Source organism: Lepisma saccharinum, chromosome 21 (genome assembly GCF_977018435.1).
Source record: "Lepisma saccharinum chromosome 21, izLepSacc3.1, whole genome shotgun sequence".
NCBI lineage: Eukaryota > Metazoa > Arthropoda > Insecta > Zygentoma > Lepismatidae > Lepisma > Lepisma saccharinum.
In genome coordinates, this window is record NC_139249.1 from 53446830 (window position 1) to 53471240 (window position 24411).

General features: G+C 37.6%; 1 protein-coding gene across 1 annotated transcript in view; it reads left to right on the plus strand.

Annotated features, from left to right (window-relative positions):
- The window catches only part of LOC146004257 (putative E3 ubiquitin-protein ligase HECTD2), a 368014-nt gene that overhangs the window by 156910 nt on the left and 186693 nt on the right, over positions 1-24411 (plus strand). The gene's annotated exons all lie outside the window — the stretch shown is intronic.

Consider the following 24411-nt stretch of genomic DNA (forward strand, 5'->3'; position numbering starts at 1 on the left):
TTCTTTCATTATTGTACCGATTAACAATTTAGTTTCCCGATCACATATTCAGTGTGCAAGAGAATAATCACCCTCATTATTCTATTTAATTTTATTTGAGGAATCTTCAAGGAAAATCAAGCAAAGATGTGAACACATTTCCCCACTAAGGATTTGTCAGTAAACTAGATTTTCATGAAACAATGTATGCATAACATGTACAAAAATTTTCAGAGTGCTAATACTAAGGATGCAAACGTAGTTGTCGTTACAATTAGGAGTAAATCAGCAGTTTATATGGCTGGGAGATTGGTAGCAGAATTCAAATATACCTGAGGTAGAAACCCAAAAATTATTTCTGGATATTCCTTTGATCTACGCTTTATTGCCCGCCTGTGCTGCAGGCGAGAGGGTGTTTAGTTCATGGTGAATTGTGGTACCACCGCACAATTAACAATTGTCAAGTGACAATTTCGAATTTCAGTTCCTGTTAAATTTTTATAGCGGCTCCATGTGACGGAAAAAATAATTCATCGCAAGCTGTTAGTTCCCTGTGAAATGTGTGTATTAGGTATTTTTCGTTTGTAATTCCTTTTATGATTCACCGGTCGACAAGGGTTTGTCTCGCAGATGATTATTATCTCTGAATAATTTAGGCATGCTGATTTCGAAAATGAAATCGACTTTTACCCATTACGTCTGTTTTTTTCAGAAAACAGCAATATATTAACTGCCTTAATTTCACAATAATTTGTGTATTTCCATCATTTCTCCAATAGATGGCTCTGTTTAGATGGTGTGGATCCCACTTTAAACTGTATGTCCGGTCCTAATTATCCTTACTGTGCATAAAACATACTTAAAAACACCAATTCAATCAATGTTTAGATGTTGTAAAAATATTAATTTTCTACAATACAAATCCTCCAATTTTAAACTATAAATGAATTTATTAATTGTAAACAAGGGCGCCGGCAGAATTTTTCTCAGGGGGAGCAAAGTCATAGAAACTTTTTTTATTATTATTAGTAGTAGTAGTTGTAGTAGTAGTAGTAGTAGTAGTAGTAGTAGTAGTAGTAGTAGTAGTAGTAGTAGTAGTAGTAGTATTAGTATCATCATCATCATCACCATCATCATCATTATTATTATTATTGCTATTATTATTGTTATTATTATTATTACTATTATTTTTGTTATTATTATTATTATTATTAGTTCCTCTACTTTGGAAATCATAAAATTTAAATCGAATTGAAAATACTTTGGCGTTGTATTCAAGTTCAGACTCGAGTCTCCTATTTAAATAAAAATTGGTCGCCTTGCTTCCTTTCAATAAGCATATGTCACTTAGTTGATGAACAGTTCTTTGTCTTTTGTACTTGTCACAATAGTCTAGAGCAAGGGTTCTCAACCTTATTGGGCCTGCGCCCCCCTTTGAGTCCACAAATTAGTCCACGCCCCCTCCCTCTAGGCGTAATGAATTATTGATGTACAAAACTTCTACTGTGCTGTTAAGGTTAATAAATCTAACTCAAAGAATATTTTATAATGCTTTTATTATTACAGATATTAAAAAATACTAATACTTGTTTTGTTGATAGAACATTTTCATTAATTAAACAAAATGCTTAATAGGCCTACATCACGAAGGATTCTGCCCTCACTGCAGTTAAAATTTCAAGCTACATCATTTGGTTTTATTTCTAAAGAACACAATTAATGAGAGGACTGGCACTGTTTTTGTTTCACAAGTTTTTGAATGTTTCTTTCCAACTTCGATAATGCACACCTCAGATCACTTTCAACATCCAGAGAGAGAGAACTATTTGCAGAAGTTTCTTTTCTGAGACCTACACAAGGGGTTTGTGTGTGTCACAACTTTTTTTTGGGGGGAGGGAGTAATTCATGTATATATTTTTCATTGCTCACCACTCCTCCCCTGAAATTCTCCAACGCCTCCCCAGGGGGGCGCGCCCCCAGTTTGAGAACCCCTGGTCTAGAGGCATTTGTAATCCCGTAGGTTTTTGACTGACGGGAATATATGACTACCGGAAATGCGTTTCTAGTGTGGTACACAATCATGTACTACCAGGGGTTTTGCCAGCAATTGTGGCATATGGTCTGTGTGACGTCATAAATCCAATATAACGACGTCTAGCCTACTGTGTGCCTGTACATTACATGGGTAATGTAAACAAACAAGAAACAAATAAACAAAAGGCAATGATTAATACCATATTTACCTTTTGTGCCAGGGTAAGTGCAATCAGTTGGCGCCCAAGAGATTGTATAGGGTAGAATAGATGTAACAGTTACAAATTACACACCACAGGGTTAGTTTACTTTATATTATACAGGGTGTCATTTTAATGGCGCCCACGGACCACAGATTCGTATAGATGACATCAAAACAAACAACTTTTCCCAGTAACATTTTTCTCGTTGGTGCGTCGTTTCGGCGCTACAGCCGTTCAAAAAAGACCGTTTTGCCGCATGGATGCTGGCAACCCAACACAACGTTTGATCGTATCTGTGACGTCATTTCCTGCGGCGAAACGGCGCACGGCATGGTTGCAAGGAACACACAAATTTTGTGAAAAATGATAAATTACCAAGCACATTATTAGCTGTAAAACGAAATGACAAACGCATCCAGTAGACCGAACATCATAGCCTACCAGCCAGAAGATCAGCAGTCATCTCCGGGAAAGGGGAAAGTGAACCAACGATATGAGAAATGGTAAAAAACGTATTCAAAATAAAGTGTTAATATCGGATTTTGTCCCAGCCTATATGTCAAATATCAACAACAATACATTTTATTGGACTTACAGCTTACATGTGACTGTTTACGCCCAGCTACATGTCAAATATTTGCAAATCTCGTTGCAAGGTTGATATCTACAGGTTTGTGTCCAGATGCCTTGTGGTACTTTTGTGCTGATAACGAAAGTATCCAAGGTTCACGTTGTCACATTACGGCTAAAACACGTACAACCACAGTAACAATCTAATTATAAATCAGTAGCGAATATACTGCCCTGTTCACAGTTGCAAACTATTACATGTGTATCACAGTCGTCGGGGAGCTTGTATTACTACCATTTTTGCCACTTGCCTCATAATGCCCTGAATATAAATTATATTGTGTGTTGCTTACCTTCGGAATTTTGAGTTCTTTCATTTCTATTGTGTCATCTGTTGAGTGTGTCACAGACAACTATACTGCTTTTCCGGATTCTCTGGAGTAGCGACGCGCAGAGGGGAAAGCTTGTGGGCGGGGTCAGACTAGGTGGAGACGGGTGTGGGCTGAAAGCAACGAAGTGCTGCGCGGTGTAACGGCCGTAAAGCAAAATGCTTTCTGCTGCCAATTTCTTCTTTTATTCTTAACAATGGCCAGTGTATTGTTTTACACAAATAACAAATAATATTGCACGTTTATTTGTCTTGTGATGCTACGAAGAACAGAAAAAAAATTTAAAACAAATTTAAACATACATTTTCAAAAAACATGCAAATAACCACAAACTATGAAACATCGTGTATCAAAATGAGTTTTAAATAAGTTTGAAAAACATGTTTCAAACACTTTGTTTTAAACATTTGTAAAAAAAAAAACAAAGCCATGTGTTTTAAACTTTTCAAACAAGTTGTTCTCGAACACATTCAACGGCCTCCCCGATGGCGCAGTGGTAGCGTCGTCGCCTTGTAATCAAGGGATCCCGGGTTCGATACCCGGTGGAGGCACAAGTGGTTCGGTCTCCCACTTTAAACTGTAGGTCCAGTCCCAATTAGCCTTACTGTGCATAAAGTGGACTTAAAACACCAAACCAAATCAATCAATCGAACACATTCAACACTATGAGGCGCTCTCCTGAATGCAGAGTTCCCCTAGACTTGCGAACTGACATGTGTACTACGGAACTACTGGACCGCGAATGATCCCCCTCCCGTGGATGCCCCTCTCCTCCGCGCGTTCATTGGACGAGGCGCACACCCTTCCACTTGCGCACAGAACGCGTTCGCGTTCTCTTACTCCAGAGAATCCGGGAAAGGAATATAGTATCAGAAGGACGAAGTGGATAAACTAAATTGTAGATGCTAACTTGATAACTAGATTTGCAAATATTTGACATGTAAGCTAAGACAAAATTCGATATGACCACTTCCACTTGAATTCTATTTTCTTTCTACCATTTTTCGTATCGTTTGTTTACTTCCTGTTAGGTTACAGAACGTGATTTCTCGTTTTGTTTTACGGTACATAATGTGGCTGATTGTAGCTATGTCATTTTTCATAGAATATGTGTTCCTGGCAAACCCTGGAACACATTGCTTCACTACGGGATATGACGTCACAAATGCAATCAAATGTTGTGTGTGGTTGCCAGCATTCAGGCGGCAAAACGGGCTTTTTTGAACGACTCTAGCGCCGAAATGATGCACCAACGAGAAAAATGTTACTGAGAAAATTTGTTTATTTTGATGTTCTCTATAAGTTTCCGTGCTCCATGGGCGCCATTAAAATGACACCCTGTATAATTGCTAGATAAGAGAACATGCATAAAACCCTTACATTAATTCCCCTTTCCTTCCTACATTCACTCTCTCACGCATACTTCTGCATTTCAAGAGACATCATTAATTAATACAAATTTAGTTTCGGGTGATGTTTAAAAACAGCAGCATTGATTAAATCTTTTCTTATTTTTACATTCACATTTCCGTTTCCGGATATCTTAGGTTCAGGTAGGAGCTTAAGCATGGACGAAAACACTACTCCTTTATGCAGGTATAATTGAATGTTATCAGGTTTACCTTTATATTAATGCTATTTTGAGGTCAAATTTGATCACCGTTATATAATTACATCGACAATTTATAGTGTCGTACAATCTTTGCCTAATTGAATGACTGAAAGTTGTACTCTGATTTACATGGTAAAATTATCGCTGGTACGATCTAATCACCGTAATAAGCAATTTCAATGAGTAATTTATACGTAAATATGCGAGTTCATTGGGCGTTTATAGTTACGACGGGGCGAACGAAGCTTCTCCATTTACACTTTTTTCACACGGCTTACCTTTGCCGGATATGTTTGATGTAATCGTCTTGTAGATGTTGATGCTCTTGGCGGCGTGATGAATGAGATGGTTTTTAGACGGTAAGGCTTCATACTTCTGGATCTCAGCATCTTCGAGGGAGGCAAGGGGGTGAGCGGCCCCCAGTGGGCTTTTCCCGGTCTCTACTCCATCGTGATTGTAAACAATCCCGGGCGAACTAAACACAACACTGATTGGTTAGACACACGAGTCGAGTACTTGTACGCGAATGGTTCCCGAGAGGTTGTGTAAGATAAACTGTGTTTTCCGCTTCTCCGCTTGTCTATTTATGTCCTATTCCAAATGTTCGTTATGATACCCTCTCGGTCTAAGCCTCGTTAAATCGTACTCAAACCGTGGCATCCTACCCTTCTATCTTTGTCCGTGTAATTTGAGTTCCTTGACCTATCTCCAGCGACTCCTCGAAGGGAGGCTACCCTTTCGCCGGATCCATTATATTCTGCACGGTCGCTCCGTAGAGAGCTACGGGGAGTCTGTACCTATTGTCATCAACTCTCGCTCTTTAACTTTTAATATCTCCCTTAATTCACCTCCTATCATGTTGTGTTTTTGGGATTTTGTCGATCAGAATCTGATACTGGGCTGTCTTAAATTTCAGTCGAATCCGTTCATTGGCTCCCAAGTTGTATTTTTATGTTTATTTTACCCAAGGATCGGCCTCTTCGCTCGGGAAACCAGCTTGTCCTCCGTATTCCACAGTGCAACTCTCGGGGAACAGCCACAGTCCAATTCTCTTTATTGCTTATTACGGTGATTAATCTATTTGCCAGATAGTTGGCAATATATGATCGTTATACCAAGATGGCTGCCGCTTCATGCATTAACAAAAAAATCGATCATAACTCCTTTAAGAGTGTTTTTGACAAACGTTTATACATACATTTTGTATTTGGAATTGAAAAAGGATCAAAATTGATTCTTTCAGTTTTTTCATATCTCTCACTGTTAAGGAGATGTATCTAGTGAAACTATTTTGTGTCCTTTTCTGCAAGGATTCTAAGCGTATTTTACAATTTACTTGACATTCTGGCATATAAAGGGGAAACATTACTGCCTGTGATATTTTGTTGATACCTACTATTGTCGCGTATAACTTGTGTAACGTCATACATCCAAGATGGCTGCCTCTGTAGGCATTAACAAAGAAAAACTACCATATCTCCCAAACTCCCTTGGGAGTCATTTTGACCATTTGCAAGTTTATTGGGTTTTTGCACAAAGGGAAGACATGTGTATGGAAGATGCCTTCATTTGGAGGCATGCAATCATGCATTATTTCTTGTACACAAATGTGAATGTTGGCAACATTTGTACCTTGTTGGATAGCCGATGACTCAAGGAAGTAATTTATGTAATTTGTACGCTTCGTGTCATACTATTTTTGTTATTAAACTAAGAGTGTATTTTTTGATCACCACTTGGAAGTTTAGACCCACCCGTTACTTGCATGTGATTGTTATTTGGAAAAAACTTATTTTTCAACGAACCACTTATTTGTTAGCTATCAGAAAACGCTGAAATATGTGCCATACAATGAGCAGTTTTTTCTCATTTCATCTTGTTATGTGGAAAATTGTCATTTTTTGAAAAAAACAATAGAAATTCGATTATCTCAAAAACTACTAATTTTCGGACGGGGTATCTGTCACGTACACAAACTGCATTGTTGTTCTTAGAGGTAGAGGATCATAGATGGCAGTATGCAAAAAGAACGACACTTATGTTTGATGATGCATAAAGCAGTTTAGAAAGTGGGCCAGAGATGGCAGCACTCAAGGAGACGTTTGCCATTGTGAAAGGAGAAGGAGCAAAGAGATGATGTGGTGAAATAATGATTGTAGATATTAATACTAATTATAATGAAATAAATAAATGAACTTAGTACAATAACAGGATATAAATAAGGTGGAAAGGGTAATTAATATTCAGTAATAGCATAAGTGATCATTATACAAAAGTAAAGAAGTCGAATTGTAATTACGATTCTGGGTCTTTTTCGGTTCCCACGAACTGAGAGTTTCGTGCGGCTTTTGGGTTGTTTTGTCCCAGGTATAGCGCCATCTCACGGCAGGCACTCAAGCACTTTTGGTAGGCGCATCTATTGCAGCTCCAAGTTAAGGTTAGCGCCGGCCAGGCGGCGATCTTTAACTAACCTCTTTCTCTTTGTCTGGGAGATCAATTTTATATTTCCGTCAATTTAGATAAGGTCGATATAAAAAAAAAGGAAGGAAAAATACACAATATGTAATAATTACAAGAAGAAGCAGCAGCATTAGTAATTATAAGAAGAAGAATTAGTAAAGAAGATGAAGCCTTAGTAGTTATAAGAAGAAGATGCCTTATTAATTATAAGAAGAAGAAGCCTTAGTAGTTATAAGAAGAAGATGCCTTATTAATTATAAGAAGAAGAAGCCTTAGTAGTTATAAGAAGAAAATGCCTTAGTAGTTATAAGAAGAAGATGCCTTATTAATTACAAGAAGAAGAAGCCTTATTAATTAGAAGAAGAAGAAGCCTCAGCGATTACAAGAAGTAGAAGCCCAAAGAAGATTGGCTACAATTAATAAGAAATAAAAATAGAAGAAAAATATTGTATAAAAAGATTTCAAAAGTTATCTAATATTTGTACATGATTATTCAAGAATATATTACGAATTGTACCCTCCGTAGTGGGTTAAATCTATTGTTTCTTTCCATATATTCGTAGTGTTAGTCACCCTGATCTGTGCCCAGAGGTATCTCATTGTTTCTACCCTGTGCTAAGCTGGCAGATGCTCACGTGAGAGGACGTGGCATATATGGTCAAATTTATTGCAAATTGTCTCTACTTTAACCCCTTTCAGGGAATACATCTAATTACAAGTCACCCTGTATATAAAAGTCTACTACAAATATAACTGTAACACTACTTACTACTAATGCAAGATGCACTAATGTATCAAAATTTATTCATGTAAATATGTTTCACCCCATCTTTATTCCGTGCTTAAATTTGGAACAGCACCGCATCCTTGCAGTCTTTGTGAGAGGGATAGCATAATTCTTGTTGAACTGCAACCAGTTCTATGAGTTTGGAATCATCCTTTTTTCTAAAATGCATTCTTCCAAGCTATCAACACAAGTTGGACAATCGAGGAACACGAGAACCAACTGGAACGCAAGCGAACGCTGCAGGCCGACTGCTCCCAGAGGAGCCGTTGTAGCAGCCGCATGCGTTCTGTAGCGTTCGACGCTCAAACGGAACCCCTTCTGGTGAATTCCATTTGACGTGTATGTGTGCAGCGACTGCACACAGTCATCGCATGCGACCATCTCACAAACTAAACCGCACCTTAAGAGAGATGTTTTTCCAATTAAAAGGATATATAACACGGATTCGGTGTCATTCAGCAATACTACGAGTATAAACACACCTTCTGTCTTTTTGCTTGTGTCTTTTTGGATGTGAAGAACAAATGAAGTTTTCATAGAAAGGCAATTCCATTGTGACGGGTGTGACATTCAGACAAATTTACACCTTCAAAAATGTAACTCTATCAGTTCATGTAATTTCATTTTCTATGATGAAAGTTATTTTATTTCAGAATATATCTCTCCCGTCTCTAATTTCAGCTGCAGAATTTTTTTTTGTAATTGTGACGGTTGTGACACTTCTTAGGATATTCTTAGTCCTTCAGACAACTCTGTGAAATATTATTATTTTCACAAAACAAACTTGACTCGACATTTAGATGGTTCTAGTTTCTAAAAATATTACTTCATACTCTTTATAAACATGATTTGCCTGTGACGTATGTGATATCATGCACATTATTCACTTTGTAGGATTAAGGAGCAATGCAAAGCCTATGAAAACTATCATAAATAGATTCCTCAAACTAAGGTTTGTTTCAGAAATGAAGTAGGATACTTCAGAGCTTAAGATATGGAAATAATCAAGGAGACAATTAGAACAGGATTAGAATAAATTTAGTTTTCATATGGTAATGAAACTAAATTAAGTGGAGACACCACACATAAAATCGCACTTCTATAGTGGATTTGTAACAATATGTTATTTAAAAGCCATGAAACTAAGGCTTGTATTAATAATCCCGAATTCTGCATACTTTTCCCTTTAATTTAATAAGTAATGCTTTGAATAGAAATAAAATTATCCTTGTTTGTCCACTTTCACATGGAATGGCTCATACATACTCCTGTATGTTTTTGTATATGTCTACCAATATTATATTTATAAACGAGAAATTCATTGCAGTATGAGCAAGTAAGATTATCTCCTACATGTTCTTAATAATGGATATTAAATTTGGATTTTTGGCTGAATGTCTTTCACAAGACTCCCGTCTCCAGATATCCGCATTCGTTACAAGCTTACATTTTTGACATCAGGGTAACTGTGTGCGTTGAAGCTATATTTAAGTTGCCTGTTGAGATCGTATTTCTGAATTAAATTTCCGTAAACAGGTTCCAAATTCTAAAAGTCTCTCACCTACATGAAAGTTTGTTAAATGTCTTGCCAGAAAGTCCTGTCGTTGATAAATCTTATCGAACATTCCCCAGCTATCAAATTATCTTTCTAGCTTCTTACTTGTGAACATTCGTATCTGCTATTCGCTCTGCCTTATTCTTCCACTTCATGCATCTGTCTTTGCTGTCTGGGACTACATCTTCTTGGAAGCCTTAGAATGTAATAGGCTGGGTATCACTTAGATTCTGTATTTCTTCGTCTGATGTGATTCACCCTTCCAATTAAAATTCGAAGTTTCTTTACAGCGCAAACTACCCTTTTCACAATTACCAAAGCCACTTGCTTCATTAAGCTGATTTGGTTTCCTTAAGGATTCACTGCTGATGCATTCATTCTTCATTACAAAGTCTCCTATGTACATATATGTGTATGGCTTTGGATAGACAATTGGTATTCGTGTATTCAAATTTCATTCCAGCCTTAATGACTCAACATTTGGCATATTGTTTTGTCCCTCTGTCTTTCTTTCCCTGCTCTGTTGTGTGTTTGGAAACTTCAAGCAGCCTCAAAACAATTATGTGAGATTTTTTGTTTTTAATAAGGTTATACAGTCACGAACATTCGCGAGTTGTAAAGATCCATTTGGCTTCAGAGAGATTGTTACAATCCACAAGTGTTCGTGACTACCTTATAACGTTCAATTTTTTTCAACGTCTGTGCTCTCGCCTTTGGTACAAGGGGTAGCGGGTTCAATTCCCTGCGGAAGTCCCCAAAATTTCTGTGTTGACTCAGCTTCCTGAGGACAAGTGGAAACTACCTGAAAAGGCGGGCTCCGGTCTCGCAAGCCAGAAAACAGCGGCGATGGGACTCGATGGCTTATGACACGTCATCCAAATAAATGTCGCTTCGTAAAGGCCTGTTTCACCATGGAGTTTGGTTTAGTTGTATTTAGATGTATGCTATATATGGTTGACATACAGAAAAAAAATGAAAAATGAAACTCAAAATCTTACCTGATCGCTTTGTTCTCTTGACTGCCTTAGCCTTCTTCGACGCCAGCAGCTTTAAAGCGTGGACTTTCGGGGATGTGATGATAAAGATAAAAGGGAGAAAGCACACATTAATTTTTATTACAATATAATTTAATTAATTTGTTCATTAAGGCATGTAAAATGTTCCGATATATTCAATGGTGCCCACAGAGGTGCTCGGAACGAGCTTTTAAAATAAGGAGGGAGGGGAGATTTTGCATCAAAATAATAAAAAAAAAAAACTTGTATGAGAGGCTGAAGAGATTACCACAAAAGTATGAAACCGAGAAAAACAAACACAGGTGAAAGTTCGTCCATTGCATTGTGGCTTATGGGTTACCCATATGTTCCCGTGAGTATCTGGCTGTCAGTGGCTATTTTATACTGTACAGTATAACTCAATTTTGAACGGAGTATTATTTATCAATTTGTATTCCCGAGCCGCTCATATATTTTTCTAAATTATATGTAAAAAAGTTTACACCTTGACACCATGCTAAAGTAAATACATATGTGCGAGGTGGTTGAGGAAGGGGGAAGAGGGGGAGGAGGGAATCAGATTATATTTTCTAAGAATACACTGTCTGTGCCAGTTAGATTGAGTTACAATTCGAGTATGCTCATACATTTCAATGTATAAATGATGCGATGCAGCATGGTGTCCTTCCCCTTGCCAATATTTGAAAGATAGTTCACTTTAGGTAAATTTGGAAGTAGTGCAAAAAGCTCTTTTTATTAAACGAAAAATGTCGAGGTTTCTTTGGTTCAAATTTTTTCGTATTTTTTTTCTTTGCCAAATTTGAAATTATGAATCTCTAAACTCACAACTGAAACTGCACCTAAAATAGGTTAGCCGAAGTTGGAAAAAGCGAAAATTTTCCGTTTTTTTAAAAGCCAGCATTTATTGGCAACTATGACTGAACTGAGCGGTTCACGTCAGGGGCCTATCATTCAACGCATTTGTTTTGAAGCCAGTGGGCGGAGCTTAAGTTGGTCAGCGCAAGATGGCCGCATCTACTTCAACCAATTATTTCCACTGACAGAAGAACATCGCATCGCGTGCTGAAAGCGCACACAGGCTGAAAGTAGACTGCGGCTGCAACAAACAAGAACTCGGGGTTTACTTTACACTATACTACTACGAAAACAAATTATAGCTAGCTTTATTTGCTAATGGAATGTTATTCCTTCACGTTTCCTGTCGCTTCTCTTAGCACAACCACATGTTGAGCGGCCAGCATTGCTTCCTAAATCTTAGTCAAAGTACACAAAAATACATGCTTTCTTACGGCGTCTTCGAATATTTTGGTCTGACTTCGCCGGTGCCGTCACGTGACCCGGCTTCAGAAACAGCGGGCAGGGCTTACTCCTCCCCCTTTATACCTCCATGATTCACATCGATAATGAACAAGGTAGTGGTTGCTGCCACAACAGTTTTAAATAATCCGATTGGCTGACGTGACGTGACGTAATTAGCGTGAGCACAGACAATGTGAGGTTAGGTGGTTAGGTTAGGTTAAATTGAAGAAAAAGAAGAAAACGTGTTGTGGTACTAATTCCAACAAATTAACAATGCTCGTACTGTTTCAATATTTGTTTGATTTCGTTCTTCCATATGAGCGGACAGGGTAACGGTACCCTGGTGTTGAATTGCTGACTGGATAGACAGGAATATTCCCCAACAAAGACCTCAACATATCACCTAAGATGGCCACTTCGCCATGGATAAATTAGCTAAAGGAGATTTGCTGTCTCTGTGCCATATTCTGTGATATATGCCCTATATTCTGTAGCTTATGTCACTGGCGACGTTAGTGACGTCTAACGACTGTTTACATTAACTGTTTGCTTCCCAATGTCGAATACTATAGTTTTTTTCCTTCTCGCCTCCAGATTCTTTTTATAAATTCGTTTCGCTTTTATCCCACCTTTTGGATAATCGCGACTATGGGGATGAGTGGGCCACTCACAAAGAACATCCATGTGGGATTCGAACTCAGCACCTCTTGTGTCGTAGCGCAATGTGATAACCACTCCGCCGCGGGGGTTCAATCACCTCATTCATTTCCTCACAGTTTCAACGACTTCCGAGCTAGTGTGACATCTCTACCTATTTGATCCGTGTTTTAATTGAACGCCATTATTGGCTTCCAACACTAGTTCTGTAGAACGTGGAACTATTCTTAAGCAGAGATAGTTTACATGAAAAATAAGAGAGGTTTCCCTGGAATAACTTAGGGACTCTTACCATCTCACCTTGTCCTCCTTGAAACTGGTGACGTCACCATCATCTACCTTTTCTTCTGTGTAGTCAGATTCGACCTGTAGGATGTAAACTACGTTACAAAGTACCCCTCCAATGAAACATGATCACCAGGTGCATTTCACAAATGAAAGGGTTTTTATCATTTCTGCATTTCCTGTTCACAGACTCATATGTGCAGTCGCAGTGGTGATACCTGGTACCCGCCCGCTCATGAATCTTGTCGAGTACAGGGGCGGGTCGAGTATCTGAACGCTATGACCAGCTTCTTATTGCACGTCCTTTAAAATTATTCACTAAGAAATATTGTCCTTCATTAGGACACAAGGCTTGCAACTAAAGTCGGTACATTAACCTAGCAGAAATATGAATTTTAAAAAAACAGTGGAAGGCGTAAGCCGTAAAATTGTAGGTTTAGAGGAATTATACATAAAAGGCTTGATAGTAAAGAGGTTTATTTAACATCATGCCTGAAGGGCTTGATACAACATAAATGATAAGAATATAAACCCCAAACTAAATTCAACAAGTAACCAAGAAACAATTTTACAGAAATTGAAGTATACAAATACAAGTAAATCTTTACATAAATATTTATAATTCCTCTAAACCTACAATTTTGCGGCTTAAGCCTTTCACTGCAATATCTAAGTTATATTCCTGCTAGGTTAATGTACCAACTTTAGTTGTAAGCCTTGTGTGAAGGAAAATATTCTTAGTGAATAATTTTAAAGGACGTGCAATAAGAAGCTGGTCATAGCGCTCAGCGAGCAACGTGATCACTCAGATACTTGCTCGACGAGCGCTGCTCACTTGAACCTGGCTCGCCACAGGTTTGAGCCACAGAATACGTCGCTATTGTGTTTCGATTATTTTTGTGAATTGACGTCTTGTGATATAGTGTAATTGCAGAGGAAGTACAAGTAACAGAAGGTAATACAACTTTACACTTTTTCTAATTGTATTAACCCAGATATGCCTAAAAAATTTGTGGTTGTAAAACAAACTTTTTTGTTACTTATTTTTCACATATATATTTCTATTTTACCATAAAAAAAATAAAAATTTGACCATGGCTTACCCGAAATCAGGACCGTCCTACATATAGGACGCCTGGCATATACACTACCATAAAATTGCTATATGCAACATTACTTGCATTTTTATTTCTTTTATGTTACAACTTATCTTGTGTGGTAGGTAAGAAAACATTTTACATGTAGGCCTACGTCGCATTTGATGCACCTGGTTGTTGTCTTTGTATGGCACAGTCGGCACCTCGTCTGCTTCTCCTGGGGAGCGACGTAATGATCCAGTCGGTCGCATCTTAGGTCACCATTCTCTTCTCTGCTCGGTCTTCCTTTAGACGAACGAGGGACACTGATATTTCCTTCCAGAATCGCTGTGGCAACTCGTCTCCGAAAAGAAAGGTGGTCAAGGTTTCCGCCCGACAACTTGTGGAGTTGCCAGGCATTTTTCATGGCAACATCTAAACATTGGGCAATTAGAGGGAAATACCACTTCTTGCCTCTATATAATGGAAACCCTGGAAAGACTGATGTTTTGGTCCGCTCGGTCAACTCCGCCCATGTTGGCGTAGACAGCAGTATTGGCACCTTGTTGTCGGCCAGTTCACCACGATGAAATTCGTGTCTTCAGCCAGTCGGTAGTCATGACTTCCACGGGGATTCTTCATCATCTCTTTTGACGAAGTGATGGGGCATTCTTCAGTTCTATTCTCTCTCACTGTACCAGTGACTCGCAGGTTCCTTTCTGACAGTGCCATAACAAGAGGAATCGAAGAAAAGAAATTGTCGATGAATAAATGGTAAGGGAGATCAGGGAACGTACTGCGCAAGACATCTGCATATGTCAGGACAACAGATGCTCCAAGCCTAAGGTCTTCATATTCTGGGTTTTAGTGGAGTCGACGATCCCTGATAAGGTTCCATCCATACGACATATCCTAGCTTCAAAGCTCAAACCCAAAGCTTGTACCCATATCTGATGGGCTTCCCTCGAATGAACTGCTTGCAGCCGTGTCTTCCAAAGTATGGTACCTTAGCTTCGTCAACACTGTGGTTCTCGTATACCGACGCATACTCCTGAAACTTCTCATTCAAAGCGTCGATTAGAGGGCGGACCTTCGCGAACTTGTCAGTCTTGTCAATGTTGTTGTTGTCATCCAGATGAAAATGGCTCGTGATGAACACGAACCGGTCTCTCGTCATAGAATCGGTAACAAGTTCATTGTGTGCATCTTTACTTCGTTCCCAATACATTCTTCGGCGAGGAACTTGGACGTAGCCGCTCAAAAGGAGAATGCCTATGAAACATTATATCTCACTTGCAGAAATGTTTCCAGTCCGGTTCTTCAAGTCACAACATCGATTTGTTTCTCTAGCTATTAGCTCAATCAGATTGATGAATAACAGGAAAAGTTCATGAGGGCTGTTCAGACTGTAGTCAGTCATGTTATGATGTTCCCATTCTACTTCTGGAACAGCCAAGTCAGCTTTCTTGCTATTTCTAGGGGGCGAAAACCCTAATTTGTACATAATATCCTTATTTGTTTTGTAAATAACAAGTTCCGCAGTTTATTTATCAGTAAAAGTACCACAAACATGAACAGTGTTCTTGTCAAAATGATTTGAAATAATTATAAATGGGCAATATATTCGCTACATTTTGTCTGTGTATATGCCTGGCGTCCTACATATAGGACACCTAGGTTTCTTCCCAAATTTCTAATGTACCGTTCATATTATATTGTTATTAATAAATATGATAATAATCTATGTATCTTTAACTGTATAAATTTCATAAAGTAATATTTTAAGTAACTTTTAAATATTTTATTTACTTACTTTTTCTGGCTCCAGCAGCAAAAAGCATGATCGTGTAATTTCTTCAACTTCGTTAAATAAAAAAGACGTCCACTCTCCACAACTGCATAGATTCAACTAAAAGACACGATAGAACAGTGTATTATGTACATGTATAAACAAGTACGGACATGAAATTCTGTAAAGTTGATGCATTAAAATAAACCAATTAGCGTCCTACATATCTGGGTCAAAAGAAAAGTGTTGTTTATTCCAAATATACACCGTAGTTCTTGAAAGTTGTGCAAGTGTGTGAAAAATGAAATTTCGAATCATATTCAGTTAAAATGTTTGGTTTTATTATCGTTCATAAACACCCGGTTATTGTTTTGGGAAACAATAATTATAATATTAGTTTTGCACTATACTAGAAACATTTTCTTGTCTTATGTGCAACTATACCTTTTTTACCTTTACTTTTTACCGTCAAGTAAATGATCTGTCTGCTCAATGAGCGAAAATCTTGCTCAGTGATCATCGCTCAGATACTCAACGCGCCCCAGGACAGGAAAGTGTGCGGATAAACCGGTCTAGTATAAAGGCGGGAAGGACTGGTTACATTTCGAAGGGCGGGCACGAACGGGTATTTCTTCACAGTACGATGTGCGGACAATGACTTTCGCTTGAGTTCGTGTCAATTACCGTATTCCCACGGTAAGAAACTGACCTTAATTCTTGCAACGTAAAATATGAATAAGAGTAAAATCATGACGTTTCTCAATGTCAAGCGGGGGAGATACCAATCAAGATTTAAACAGAAAACAGAGGAAGTGCCTGCCAATTGTTGACACTGGCAACAGGGCTTGATGTAACAGAAAACAAGAACGAGGCCAGCCTTGTCTTACATCATCATAGGGACTGACAGCAAAAGCCTTGAATTATTGAGTCACGTGTGAGAGCTTCAGATCGACTGTTCTGCCTCCCCTGCTCGAGGTGCGTTGCTATGGTGAATGTAAACTTTGTTTGGTAGCATTAATCTGGCTGCACTTCGGTGATTTCGATAACGACTTTCTGTCCTCCCACATCACTGCACACGGAACAAACGTCACAATAAAATGCATCTTCCCCGCATCAACCGCACAAAGTTTTTTTTTTTTCAAACATCATACGATTCAGCTTCGTCTTATGGAGACGTCTTTCGATTTTCAAATGCAATACCAGAGAGGTCCCCCATAGTACCTACTATCGGATTAAAAATTATAGATACTCGAGTTTAGATTCCAATTAAAAATTAATCAGTAAACCTACATAAAAACGAGTTACATTAAAATTTAGCTTATTCAGTTCTGCGTTAATCTATGCTAGCAATTTTTTTTCGAGTATGCCTTCCATTTTTTATGGTCGTCAGAACAAAAAAGGGCCGTTTTTTTAGTTTTGCAAGCGATCGCTATCTTTGAAATTCTGTAAATAAAAAACAGATTGTCCGATCGTTATGAAATTTTAGTAGGGTGAAGGCAGAAAGGTTTTAAACACAATTAGTAATTTTCAGGTTTTCAAAATTTCTCAAAAAACCTTTATTTTCAATTTTGACAAACAACTTTTTTCTTGGTATTGGGTAGTCCTACGAATATAATATTGGTCTTGTTTTGAAGCTCTTTGCATCTGCTTTTAAAATGCGTTATCATTGTCAATTCATATTGTGAAACCGTTTTTACAGATTATTATTATTCAGCGGAGTAAAGCTGATCGAGGAACGTGGCAACATCGCAAGCATTGACTCCCAGTGAGCGCCAGCAGTTTCCGCGATTCAACGGGCATCTCTGTGTGCCCACTCCGTGCCCCAGTGCCTACGACGCCAGGGGTCCCGGGTTCAAATCCTGACCTGGGCATGGCTGTTTGTGTGTCCTTTTATCAATTTCGTTGTATCATCGTTCATCGTCATCTGACGATTAGCCCAAAGTGGCAGAAAAGCGAAGAATAATAAACCTAATCAATCAATCAATCTAAACCTCAAGACATAGCAACTTCACTTCTTTTTCAATTCGGCGCTAAATAATAGTACGTTCAGGCAGCCCACATATCATAACTGCATGGCGGGTTAGTATAAGCAGCAGGATGATAACGGGTTTTCAACACGAATTCCTTTTGAACCAGCTGAATTTACGGTGTAGTGTAACAAGGGGGAGGGGGATATTTAGCGCATATTTATCAATATTTCGTAGATTGCTTTAACGTGAGCTCAAAAATGAATTTTCCTACAACATGACTTATTGACCATTGGAAGAACATAAACTATGCCATGGATGTGGAACGAGTTTGAAAACATTCGTAGTTGTGTCAATTTGTATGCCATTATATTTCTCTTTGAACTCTCGCGTAGTAAATGGATATCGATCTCCGTTGTCGGCTCATTGCACTACGACGCCAGGAGTTTCGGGTTCTAATCCTGGGAAAAACAAGGTTGTTTGTGTTTATCTGGTCCTATGAAAAGACGATTAAAAAAAACAAGCTTAAAATTGCTTGTGTGGTTTTTGGCACCATACATATCGATGGATACATGTGTTTTTTTTATATATATATAGAAAAAGCTTTTTCTGGTAAATGGCCCTGTAAAATATTTGAACAGTTTGAGTAAAGCAAATAAAAATTTGTGTAAATATGCATTTTTCCGTTTCTGATGCTGTATACATGAGAATACTACGAAAATATTTGTTGTGTGTGTTAATGAAACTGTAATAATTTCAGTAACTTTTCTTCAATTGAAAATAAAACATTCTTGATGTACTATATAGTTGAAACTTCTTTTTAAAAAATGTAGCCGTTCTAGCTGAATTTTGGCAATATTTTTAATGATGGTTTGCAAAATATCAGCTGTGATGTTTATTTACAGTTAAATGATAATGATACTTTTTACGGTTTAACATGATTAGTATTTTGCATAGTATTTATTCTATACAAAATGTTTGCTATTTTTTCCTATAAAAATTATTGAATTTTAAATCAAGATAAATTTAAGTGTGTTTGCAGTTTACATATTACATATCCTCTCGTATGAGCTTCACCCCATCAGTACATATATTTTGTTCTCTTCCTTTCTTAAAGCCTAATAAACTATTAAAATATTACGAGATTAATGAACTTTCACCAGAAGCTAATCTGATATCTACAAAATCCTTATGTACGTTATTCTATAAATTATTTCTTTAAAGTGATTTAAGTCACGATTTAAATCAACCTGATCTAAACCAATTCACCTTGGTAAGAAAGCAACAATAGCGAACTGTTCTTCGAAAACCAGAAAGTAGCAGCTATAAAACTTATTGTATTGACCACTTATCGCCATCTGAAAAAACACTTTGCAACTTTTGACACTCAAAAGGCTGTTGTGTCACGGAGTTTCTTATTGTCTTGCCATTCTCCTTTCCCTTACTCTTCGCTCCACAGCGTGAGGAAAATTCTTACTTCACAAAAGTATGAACGAGTTTGTGTTACATTACGCCTCCTGTAAGCGGATTAATGTTAACTGAAAATACACTTTACTTACTTTCTCTAACAATGGTAATTTGTTTCCATACAACTGGAATCGAGAGAACGTGCCACAAAATACCTAGGTAGTATCCTTATATGAAACTTTATGCCATATGTATTGATGAAATGCCAGTCACAAACACACATTGACAAGATGCAGCACAAACCGCACATAGGATTATACTGACTGTGCGTTCAGTCGCCAGAGCCTCGTTACTCTGCGTGTATGTAATGCAGAGTGTACCAGGTTGAAGAGAGATTGATGTTTGGGTGCCTTGGTCCCCAAAGATAATTTCATGATCTTGGTGGGAATTCAGCCTGTCTTCACGTTTATGGCTGTTAGGGGTTTTCACTCAGCCTCAATCAATGAAGAACTTGTAACCTGTGGGGAAAAATCTGAGCGTGCTGTTAATCACACTACTATATGGTAAGATGAGAATTTATATGAACAGATCGCGTCCCCTAACCTATTATGTGTGTTCGTGACGCCTTGCACCGCCCCCCGTGGCGGAGTGGTTAGCACATCATGCCACGACGCCAGGGGTCCTGGGTTCGATTCCCGATCTTTGTGATTAGCCTGACAGAAAAACGAAGGAAAATAAGCAGAATCAATCAATCATGATGCCTTTAAATGCCTCTCTTCCTGACTTAATAACCAGCGTAACATTACGAAGTCAGATATCCTGGCATTGAGTTCTGGGCATTTCGAACAATGAAAAGTTTGCACCCCTACCTGGATTCTATTTCATTACTTTGTATTTCATCTTTATCACCGTGATTATCCTTGAAATGTAATAACGAAATAATAATAGCAACAACAACTGAAAATTCAAATACGATGTACAACTATCTTGTAATCAGAGAGTTCTATGTTAAAACTGTTTTAGAGGTTTGGATACCACTATTGTAAACATTATATGAAACTTTTATCTAAATTAGACCAGGTTACCCTTTTGCCTTGAACTGTGTCTGTATTCTGTGACAACATGCGTACATATTATATAGGTTAATCCATATTCAACTCTTTTACCTCAACTTTATAGGTCACAGGCTGTTTCCTGGTTGGTGCATGTACTCTTTTACAACTTACACGAATCTTCCTTTTTCTGCATATAAAACATATGAGAAGCTCTTTGAAGCTCTTTGTGCTGCAACAAAACTCATAAATATTTTATTGTCTTGTTTGTGAAGAGAGGAAAGAGCGCACATGTTTCAAATCTATATTCAGGAATCGTCTGGTAGCAACAAAGGGCAGTTGGCGCCTTATTGACTAATGTTTTGCGTAGCATAATGTAAGAGTCGGGAGATTTCAATTTCAAAGCGACAAGAATGGAACGTTTGGAGTTGGCGTAATCCATATTGATCCCTGTTTGTGAAGAACTTGCATCATCACAACACTACCCACTCGAAACTTAGGCGGTGTTAGCTAGATCGTATTGCAAACGCTTGGCTCTGTAACCATGATTTCCGGGGCGTGGTGCTAATCACCTCCACACTGACCCATACCGCCACTCCACACTCCCCATAAGCCTGAATGGCATGTTTCAATGTGTAGGAAAAGGCTAACCATCATTTAGCTGTTGTACAGTGGGATGCATACGTATTACCAAGCAAATAATCGATCACCATGTTTATTCCTTGCTTTTACGCAATGAGAACTTGAAGAATTTAAATAAACCGACAAACAAGCTGCACCAGTTCCCATCCATCCATTTCATAAAAACACGTAAGATGCAAGAAAAAAATTAATGAAAATAGTCGTGGACAATTTTCAGAGCAACACTTGTGCATCTCACTGTACCAGCCAGCTGAAATGAACCTCAGAAATGCCTTTCTCGTATGGGTCAGTGTAATCAACAAGAAAGAACTACATATTATGTGATATTGTAATTTACATTAACATTTTGTCTTGTATTGTTACTGTGTTCAGAATAACTTAATAACATTCATACCTAATTATATCTGCTTATTGTTCTGTGCTTGCAATCTTTTTATTCAATTTTATAAAATATGTGTTAAATTAATTCATCTTAATTGTTATACAACCATGTAATTACCATCCTTCCATTTGTATTTTTTGGTATATTCTATCAATCTGGGATAAGAACAATGGTGACGATGAAAGATGAAATACATGAAAAGACGAAGTGTTCATGTCTTACCTAGGATTCAAACCTAGAACCACTAGCTTCGCAATGTGCGTCGCTAACCACCCTAGAATGCATAATCTCTAGTTATCTCTCTTATAAGAAAGATTTACTGGACATGAAGGAAATGGTAGAAATGATATTCTAACAGATCTTATTCTAATTCACCTCTTGTTTTCCTCTTCCTTATTTTCTCTGCTGTGAATCATAATTCATAAATTTATAAGTTAAACTTCACTTTTTAAAACTTTGACTGTAATCTATACTGCATACCTACAACAATTGTGATATTTGTTTGAGATGCGAGTTTATTAAGCTGGTCATTTACAACTTATCTTTAAATTGAGTCGATTACCCCCTAATTTATTTTTCCTGGCCAAGCATCATTTGAAAAGTAAACATGAAACAACTTTCAAGTTCTCACCGTATTTGCAATATTTTGAAAATTTTAATTCATTTTTTCATTATCATATTTTATATTTCATTCGTATCTTGTCATATTTATTTCGTTATGGATGAAAAGTTGTGTTTGCTTATCTTGATTAATTGTTTGATTATTTCAAATTGAAATAAGCAAATTTTATAATTTAAAGTGTGTTTCAGTTACACTTAATTAATGTTAGAGTTAGTATCAATAGTAACCTTTGAAAGAAGGAGTAACATTATTTTAACATATTGACCATGTGTTTACTGCATAACTTCCATATCCATATATAATATCGACGATAATGAATTTACATTGGTTCTGTAACTGACTGACCTAATAGGATAATTTATTTCGTTATGTAAATGAATGAACGTTATCCCACATCCTCCTTACTCTCCGGACTTAGCCTCTACGAAACCAAAATAACTATTTAATTGCATTGATATAACAACGGGAGTACATTGAAAAATAACATCAATGGTCAACTATGTGACGCTACTACAAAAATTTGGTTAAATATTGAACATGTCTTGAAAATTGTATTGGATAGATCTTTCATCACATAAAATTTGGTCCTCATTTTTGATCTAGTTTGTGATTAATTAGTCGGTATCGAATAGCTAGATTATAGGAAAGATTGGTTTGATATGGTTTATTTTACTTTGTTTTCTGAAACTTTTGGCTAATCGCGAAGACGAGGATAAGTGATGATATGGTGAAATTGAAGAAGTGCGAAGTACACCCATGCACAGGCCGGGAGCCCTGGTGTTGAAACGCTCTGTGCTAAGAAAAGAAAAGAAAAATGTACAAGGAACTACATCGTTCAGATACTTTATAGCACTAGATTCAAAAGTTCACAAGATTTCTAATGATCTAAATGAGATCACTTTTTGTTGTCAAGTTGACATTAGGGATGTATTATAGCCTTTTGTATCCCAAGCGTCTCGATCGAGATACCCAAATGTAAGCCTCACTGTCCCAAGGGTCTCGATCGAGACGCTGTGTCAAGGTCGTAGTTTTTACGTTATAACTTTTCTATTTTTGGCTAGAATTTCGATTATTTTATATATTGTTCCTAACACATGTATTTAACAGAAATGTTTCTTGCACCTTTTTTTTTTCTTCATGAAAATGGAGGTGAAAAGGCGGGAAAAGGGACTTCTCTTTTCCGTCTCTTTTCAAGGGAAAATATAAATTTGAAATATTTCAACAATTTTTAAAAACAATTTTGGGTGTTTTCTCCCTTCCCCCGCCATATATACGACAAATTTGCATAAATTTTGCATTTTGTGCATTTTGACATTTTTGGGGGAGGGGTTGAGGGTAAACGCCATTTTTTAAGAAAAGTATTTTTGCATGGATTTCCCCCTTTCCCCCTCCATATGTACGCCGAATGTGCATAAATTATATATGAATGTGTGATTCATTCTGCGTACAACGGCATATCTTTCATATCTCTAGGGCATTTAGTTTCTAAGCTATAGTCATTTCCAGGTACCGCTGCATTTTGAAGCTTGAATCAGTGGCGTGCCCACCATTCCTTTTGGGGGTACAACTCAAGTTACATTGGTCATACGACAATGATGCAAATATTTTTCTGTTTCTTACATGCCAGCGATAATTTCTATGTGCATTTTGAACTTTTCATATCCTTTTTTTCGGGGGGCGTGGGGGGAGCGAAAACCCATTTTTTTTAAAAAAAATATTTTCAGGGGATTTCCCCCCTTTCTTCCTCCCTATATATACGCCGAATTTGCATAAATTTCATATAGTCTGAATCTCTGGTTCATTCCGCGTACAACGGTATATCACTCATCTCTCTAGGGCAATTAGTCTCCGATCTACACTCATTTAATTGAAACTCTGCATTTTGCTCAAAATCGGCTCGGGACAGAGAGGCTTACATGTGAAAAAGGCCTTGGGTCTCAAAAGGATAGACCTCAAAATTTGGGTTGTGTTCCTCTAGATATCGATATAATGATATATATTCATTGCTAGTACTATGATGTTTGTCTCTCATAGATAGATGAAGTTACTACAAATCCATCGTTACAGAAGATTTATTAGCTTTGTGATGTCACGTGATACAAAATATTGATTTGAGAGATGAAATGTCTTTGCAAATCTAGTAGTTGGGAGAAACGCTACTTGCCACACACGGACGGAAGGACATATACATGAACACAGACCAGGCATGAAGGTCTCCTTGTAATTTCTCATTATTATTACGACATAGCTTAACTCAAAATTATATGTAGGGATGGTACTGTGTTGAAAATGCGTGTCTTGTTCTCGGTCTCGTCTCGGTTCAAAAACTTCCACCTCGCTCACGTCTCGTAAGTTTCAGTCTCGTCTCGAGACCCGAAATATTTACTACAAACAACATATACAACGTATCACCACACAAACTATCCCAGTGTATTGAGATCACTAAGGCAAACAAAATTTCTTGATAAACTTTTCCTGTTTTGCGTCTCGTTTCGACGCTACTACGGGTTCTCTAAAAATGAAGCTTTATTCCTAATATGGAAAAAGGCTTGTCTTACAATTGACCCCAATGCATTGACGTGGTACTTACCATAAACAAAATTTATGATTTGCACATTCATAATCTCG